This window comes from Pseudonaja textilis, chromosome 3 (assembly GCF_049901715.1).
Source record: "Pseudonaja textilis isolate UNSWEBS1 chromosome 3, rPseTex1.2, whole genome shotgun sequence".
Lineage (NCBI taxonomy): Eukaryota > Metazoa > Chordata > Lepidosauria > Squamata > Elapidae > Pseudonaja > Pseudonaja textilis.
The window spans coordinates 62201521-62209642 of record NC_141992.1 but is presented as its reverse complement, the minus strand read 5'-3'; positions in this window follow the sequence as shown (position 1 = coordinate 62209642).

Here is an 8122-nt window from a genome sequence, read left to right as displayed (position 1 = left end):
CATCCTTGCTGTTCATTATTCTCTCCTGGATACAGAGATTCCAGAAAGCCTGCTGTGGAAAGTCGCCTCATTCTGATTATGGCCTCTTTAAAGGCACCATATTCTGAAGATACACTTCATACTTATCACAAACATTCTCACAAACATCTAGATTTAGAACCCACCTTCACATTCCTTTTAGACAGCCTCAAAAGCAAGTAAGATGCCTTCTCAACACTAAAGTGCAACCGTTCAGCAAAAACAGCCATTTTCTTTTAATGCAAAAGCAAAAATTTATCAAGCCGCAGAACTTGGCACAGCTTTGCCCAGAGTGTAACAGAGTTTTACAAACAAACAAACAAACAAAAACTTGATGATTCTCGTTCTGTGAATCTTGGCCAAGAATCCACAGAACATTAAAATGAATATGCAATAAATGGTTTACCTGCAGGTTAAAATATCAGGTAAATCAGAGATGTTTGTATATAATTCTGTTATACAAAAACAATAAAAATTCTTGATTTTTTTTACATCATCTTTAGGAGAGTTAAGGAATAGGTTATTTTAACAATATCTATTACATTGATATATCTCAAGGATAGCTCGGAGTAAATCCAGCTTAATTGTGTGTGCTCTTATAATAGTTATTTCTTCAAAGCAACCCTTTGGCTTGCTTGAAGTGTGAAAAGGCTACTAAAATGATGAATCAAAATTGTTTCCATGTCCATGTAAAGTGTGATATAGCACAGTACAATAAATGAATACATCTCATTGCATCTTCGTACCTAGACATTGAGGTTGGCGTGATTTGAAGTATTCCCTTTCATGACTTGAGTTGTTTATTCGGTAACCAAGCAGATTCTTGTCCAGGGATTGTCACACAATATTCCATGTAACTATTAAATATTAATTGACATTATTTTAGTCCTACTGATTCCACGTTAAGAGTCCAGTAGGAAGCACACAGTTAGGCATATCTAATAACATCTAATACAACTATAAGTAACTAATGAGTAGCCAGTTCAGAATAGTTGTTTTGAGCAGACTGATATTCTCAATTTGTTACCCTCTTTCTAGTCTAAATTTAAAAATCTCAAAGTGTGCAAACATGTTTCTTTTGCATGTGACAGAAACATCTATGCAAATTAGGAAATGAGTCCTATTCATAATCCATATTTTAACCCTAATTTCCTACCAATTGTTAGTTTGGGATATTAAATTGAAGTTTCCATTGTGCTTGATCAAAATTTGAACGGACACCATTATCTGTTGTGCAAAACAATGGGATGTTTTGGGGAGGCCTTCTTTTCTGCTTCTGTTAGGCAGGGGGAAAGAATCTGAAAGAATAAATAGTCTGTGTTCCCATTTGCAAGATTTCACATGAATTGCATGATTTCAGTTGTACAATTGCAAGGTTATGTTTGTAAACCTGTATCTTCCAAAGAAACCTACAAAAAACATAATAGTCTGCAAAGTCTAAATATTTATGCAGCAAGAATTGTAAACTTATATGTAGTTATCAAGAGGGGAGAAAATCAAGATTCATAACTTAGGATCAAATTGGTTGCATTTCGCATTGCTGTATATATACACAGAGAATAGTAAATATTTAATATATCTGCAGAAATCATTGATCACTGTATTCATGTATTTGCTCATGGACAGAAGTTCTAAATGCTGTATATGAAACTTGATTGTCAGTATGCAATGTTTTTGTAATGTGTTCTAAAGCTAGTTGTGAATATCCGAGAGGATGCTAACCTCGCTGAAAGAGAAGGCAGTCCTAGTGAGAAATTGGGGTGGGTGAAGCTACTGTAATGAAGGTGCAACCAAGGTATGTGCTTTTTACGGGCAGATTTTCCTCTTTGCAAGGCACCCCTGGAACAGTTCCCATTTTTTACATGCCTGTGTCATCCTTTCAAATGTACATTCCTGTGTCAAGAGTTCTAAACACAGTTTAGACCCATAAAATAATCAGCTGAAAAAAAAATAAACAGGACAAAATATACATATGCACCCAAACTCCATCACTTTATCAGCATCTTACATTAAAGGGCTTAGAAAATAAAGGGGTCTTCATCAGGTGCCCAAAGAACCTTTCAGCCTAATCAACCTACTGTTCATTATGGAACATCTTAACCAACAAGATCAGTTTTGTCCTCTGTTTGCAATGTGTCCCATTTGGTATCTGATTTCCAACATGATGTTCTTTTGCAAGGCAAATGTTTGTTACTCAGTAGAACTTTATTTCAGAGTCCATTTCTGCAAGACTTTGTTCCTGTTTTATGCTGCTTTTTTATCAGGGTGGTGTTTTGTTTTTCTTATGAACCATTGCATACATGCACTTCAGAAGTTTTTGTTTTTATGTCTCCTGCGTCCTGCCGATTGCTTGGACAAGTTCCTGCAGTTTTCTTAAACAAGATGCCAGAAGTGGTTTGCCCTTGTCTTCCTTCTAGGGCTCTAGTAGACTGACTGGCTCAAGTCACCCTTTTGGCTTTGTGCCTAGGGTAGAGCCAGAACTTCCATTCTCCCTTCCAACCTGATGTCTTTCTTCAGAGATAGAAATGGAATTATTTCAGCTTTGACTTCAGCTACTATTTCTTGCAATATCCAATGCTTCTCTCAACGTGCAACTTGGTGGTTTCTATAGAGCGCCATATTAAACCTTTGGTACCTGCAAAATACAGCCCCATGATCAGCTAGATCTATTAATGATGAACTAGGTTTCTGCTTGATTTCTCCAGATAAAGTTCTGAGAGTTTTTTTGAAATTGGAGAACAAGAAGCTTGAAATATTCCTGGGATATTTAGGGTATGGTTTGCAGTTTTTTTATGTTTTTGGTTGCATGATCAAGATCATATTTAAAGTCTATCTATCTGTCTTAAAAGATGGGCTTCCAGTTATCTAGCAGAAACAGTTTGGCTGGGCTTTCTTTCCTTGCATGCATAGGATTGACAGCCATCTATGGGCATACTGTAACTGGGATTCCAGCACTAAGCAGGGAATTGAATTGTTGGTTTATGTGGTTCTTTCCAATTCTATGATTTTATTGTCTCTTTTTAAAGAAGAACTAACCAATACTTCATAATATCCCGCTAGAAAGCTATGAAATATTTGAATTTTTCTGTTTTGATTCTGCATTGATAGACCTCCATGCATTTTTTTCCTCTTTGGCAGGTCTGAATTATGTTTAACTAACTGCTTCGGGGTGACTTGCTTTGAAATGTAGTTTGCCATGCCTCTGTCAGAGTCTGAATCTGAGGAGGAAGACAAACAGCTGACAGGGAGTGTGGCTTCGATGGCTGTGGAAGAGGCTGTGGAAGGGCAAAGTCCGGCTGGGCAGAGCAGGGGAGAGATAGAACAAGGGAGAGGGAGTTCAGAGGAAGACCCAGGCCCACCCCTCTTCATCCTAGGGCATGCAGGAAGGATCGGAGAAGAGAGCAATGTGGGTTGCATGGCTTACGGGGGAGGAAAAGGCCCTGATTCCCTTCATTAGCCACACCTGGGAATGAAAGTTTCAAAGAATTGAATGCTGACTGCAGCAGCTGCTGGGAGCAAACATGACTTTATCCTGTGTTGTCTTTGCTTATCTGTGTTCCTGGTGTCTTCCCAACCATGTGAATTTTGCCATGCCTTCACGTCTGGAATTCTTGCTATTGCCCTGCCAAGCTAATTACTTCAGTTTGGCTTAATTGGACTTAAAGTTACAGTTTTTGTTGACCAGGTTTTGGACTTGATTCCCTGCAGTTAAAGTCTGTTCCTCCTGGTTTAAAAAGATCCGAAGGAAACCTGGGTTCTGCGTCCTGTTTCTTTCTCACACTCTTCTTCGTATTCTAGCATGTGGTTGTTGTTTTTTTGATAACTAGAATGCAGCTCTTGACATTTTCATGGTTTGCAAAATCTCTAAGGCTAATCTTGTTTCGGCTTTCTCATCTTGTACCTCTTTTTTTTCTTCCCCTTGCCCTCTTTCTTCTTCCCTGCCCAACGCTTAACTCATTGTTCCCTTGAAAAGATGTGGAAAGGATGCCCTGGAGCTCTCAAGTTTTTCTTCCAGTTGAATAATTTCAAGATTTGTGGAAGCAATTGATTGTTTGGCCATGAAGCGGAGCTGGAGGATGGGGATGAGCTGTGCCTCCCATGACAGCCAACCTGACCCCGGGCAAACCGGTTGTTGAATTATTTGAATCCCACCACTGGGACAGGTATAGGATATATGCTAAACACCATTGGGAGGTTTGTTGATTTTAATCTAGCATTAGTCCTAAAAACAAATACAGGTGGCACTCAACTTACAACAATTGAGCTCAAAATTTCTGTTATTGAGAGTAAACTTTAAGTGAATTTTGCCCTATTTTGCGACCTTTCTTCTCGCTGTTGTTAAGTGAATCACTGCAGTTGTTAAGTTAGTAACACAGTTCTTAAGTGAACCTGGCTTTCCCATTGACTTTGCTTGTTAGAAAAGCAAAATATACTGACACTTGCAACTGGTATAAATATGAACCAGTTGCCAAGCATCCACATTATGATCACATGACCAAGGGGATGCTACAACAGTCATGTGAAAAACTCTCACAAGTTGTTAACTTTGACCCACCGCTGTGAACTGTTGTTAAGTCGAGGTCTACCTGTGCAGGAAACTATCTGGCTGAAGCATACCATAGTGCAAGACCACTGCTCAAGTGCATGGATATGTAAAGTACTTAATTTTGCTGTTCTACCATTTCAGTGCGTGCAACCGGACCAAGAGCGGCCTCTGGGTTCATGCAGCCTTCTATTAGCAGAACCTGTAGCATTTGAGCAAACCTGCACTTCAGGTTCTTAAATGTTTTACTTTGATTAAATGTCAAGGGTGCCTCACATCAAGGGTGCCTCACATCAAGGGTGCTTGCTAAGGAACCATTCCCCCTTGAAAAGGATACAGGTTTCCTCGTGTTATCTGAGCCCGTGCCTACCTGTTGAAGCAGTTCAGACAAAAGAGATCAACGAGTGGGAGCAGCTTCAAAAGCCATCACAAACCTTTTGGCGGGTCCCTGGGGGGGGCAGCCTTAGCATTGTCACTCTAGTCAAGAAACTGGAGGAAGAGAGACTATTTGTCAGCACTCATAATAGTGGGGAAGCAAGAGGCTGAAAGCCATGTTGAGAATACTGATGGTTTCCTGTTGCTTTTGTCAGTGCACTTTCTTTTTATATCCAGAAGAGACAAACAGCTCAGCCAGGTCTCCCTGTATTAACAGCAGGGCTTATTTATTTGTTTGGTCTACTGGCTCCCTAACTGTGAGAGAACAGTTTGGTTAAGTGCTGTCATCATCTCCGCTTGCAATTACACAAATACTTCACTGGCCTGTCACAGCATATTTACATTTGTCAAAATTCAACCAGCTGTTCTGATTGAGGTGATTTTAAAACATGGCAGCTTCAAAGACCTGTGATGCAAGATTAAACTGATATATTTGACCTGGGACAGCCAGTTTCTATCCAGTCAGACCCTCACATACTGGAAGCCATGTTTGGTATTTTAACTATGAGCCGAATGAAGGTAGATTGCCCTTCTTCCCCATCCTATGCAATGAATTCTACGAAGTGTGAATGGATTTTTCTTCCCTGGTAAGTGTAATTTATATAATTTAGCTGGAAGGTCCTGATGATTCAGTGACCAGCTTTCCAGCAAATTACTGGTTTTGCTTTCCTCTTGTTTTATCATAAGCAGCCTATATAACCCTGCAAAAAGCACATTAAAATATTTATTTTAAAGATCCCAATCAAATTGCAATGGTTATACATTTAATCAAAGTAAAACATTTAAGAACTTGGAAGTGCAGATTTGCTCTAAAAGATGCAACACAATGTAGTAATGTCCAGATATCTTTATAGTTTTATTGCAATTTATCAAGAAGGTTCATCTAGTCTCCCATGTAATGACTAATCAGATAACAAGAAGGCAATACATCCCTGAATATTGCTCCTTAGCCAGTGATTTGCAGAGGCATCTAAACATAGTGTCAACATTCCAATAGATTGGCAGCAAGTTATTAATGCAGGTGAATTCCATCTTGTGACTAACTAGCCTGGCTTGTATGAAATTTGATTGGCCTAATCTTTTCCTAATCAATATTCCAACTTCTAACATTTTCAAATCTTCTCCCCACTATATACATAACTTTATGTTATCTCATTGTTTTCTTCCTGGAGATGTTCCAAGTACTGCATAAGAGCAAAAAAAATAATAATTATGTAAGGTCCCACCTTGTTTTTGTTGCCCTTTTGCATTCTTCCAGTTAGGGTTTCTAAGATAAGGTGTATGGTAGTATTCCAGCCATTGGCAATGCTATAGATTTAAATATAGGTACAAGCACATATAGTTTTTATCAGTGGTGGGATTCAAATAATTTTACTACCGGTTCTGTGGGCGTGGCTTGGTGGGCATGGCGTGGCTTGGGGAGTGTGATGGAAAGGATACTGTAAAATCCCCATTCCCTTCCCACCCCACTAACCTGTTTTCCAGCTCCGTTCTCCTGGGCAGGGCAACAAAAGAAGACCCAGCTAATCAGCTGGGACTCAGGAGGCAGAGAATAGATGGGGGCTGGGGAGGCGGCAGTCAGAGGTGGAATTGGCCGGTTCTCCGAACTACTCAAAATTTCCGCTATTGATTCTCCAGAACTGGTCAGAACCTGCTGAAAACCACCTCTGGTTTTTATGCCAGACACTTGTGTTGGGGAAAAGGCAGGCTGAGGAGTTTGTGCATAATTTGGAACACAGCAACCACATCCGAAAAGGACTTTGAAACCCTTTGGGGGCTTTGTCATATCTTGCATTGTTTTATATAAACCTAATATCAATATTTTTATAATTCTACATTACTCATGAAATTGCATCCAATGAAATATTTTTAGGAAATCCTCTCCATGAGTTACTAATCTTTCCTATAATCTTAATTAGCTAATGAGTACTTGTCTTGTTAAGCTTAATAAGATGCTGCTGGAAAAGATTTGCAGTAGCTATGCTTATTTTTTTCAATAGTTGTTCTTTATCCTTCATAAATCTATGCTGAATATCCCCAAGGTGTTTTTGTAGGAGGTAACTGGACTTTTTTTCCTTTTGAAGATGTTTTGCTTCTCATCCAAGAAGTTTCTTCAATTCTGAGAGGATAGTGGGGAATGAATTTATATTCCTTGCAGACAGCTGGTAATCTGCATCCTTTTAGAGGCATTGAAGCACTTGGAGGTTTATCCTTGTCCTCAGGGTCACCTCAGTAGTGCTCCTGGTTCCTGTAGTCTGCACTTTTTCCTCTGGAAATCCATTCCTCCTCCCACACCATTCAAAGGGTGCTCATCCCAAATTGGACAGCTAAAAGTCTGTAGAGATTCTCAGTCATCCAGTCATGATTGCCCCAATGGCGCAAAAGCACCTTTGGGACAACCATGACCCGGATGACTGAGAATCTCTACAGACTTTATGCTGAATAATTCTGCAGTTTTCTGCTAGAAAACTGAATAAGTTTTCTAAGACAGAACATTATGCTCAGTAATACCCAAAAATGCATTCTCTACAAACCCATTATAAAATAGTTAATATTCCATTTTAGGAAAGTTACACGTTTGAGCTTGGATGGAAAATACCTGTTGCAATATACCTTTGTCAGTTTTTATAAGCCTAAACTATTTTAATTAGGTAAGCATGAATCCCCCCCCAATACAACCATTATAGCACTTCCTATGGCACAAGAGAACACCCCAGGGAAAACTCTTTCCTTTAATAGCTCAAAGCAGAAGTGTTTTGTTTCAAATCCGGAACAAGCACGCTGTGGATAAGTTGCCAAACTGTTTTGAGTGAAACATGGTTTTTGAGAAATAAAATTCAAAGAAACACGTTTCCCCATATTTAGGCAAGAATGTAACTCCCTTGTCTTCCACACTTTCCTGAATCCATTCACCAGATAGATCTGCTTTAAATTAAAATTTTAAATTAAAAATCATCCTAATTTGATATACCTTCCAGTATACACATCCAATGTTGTGAATTAAAAGACCCTTCAAAGTGGTTAAAAGTTTTGACTTAATTAGTTCTTCCCCCCCAAACTGTGGCCTCCTTGAAACACTGCATCAAATCTTACTCTAATTCTTAAAAGAATTAAGCTTTAACACAT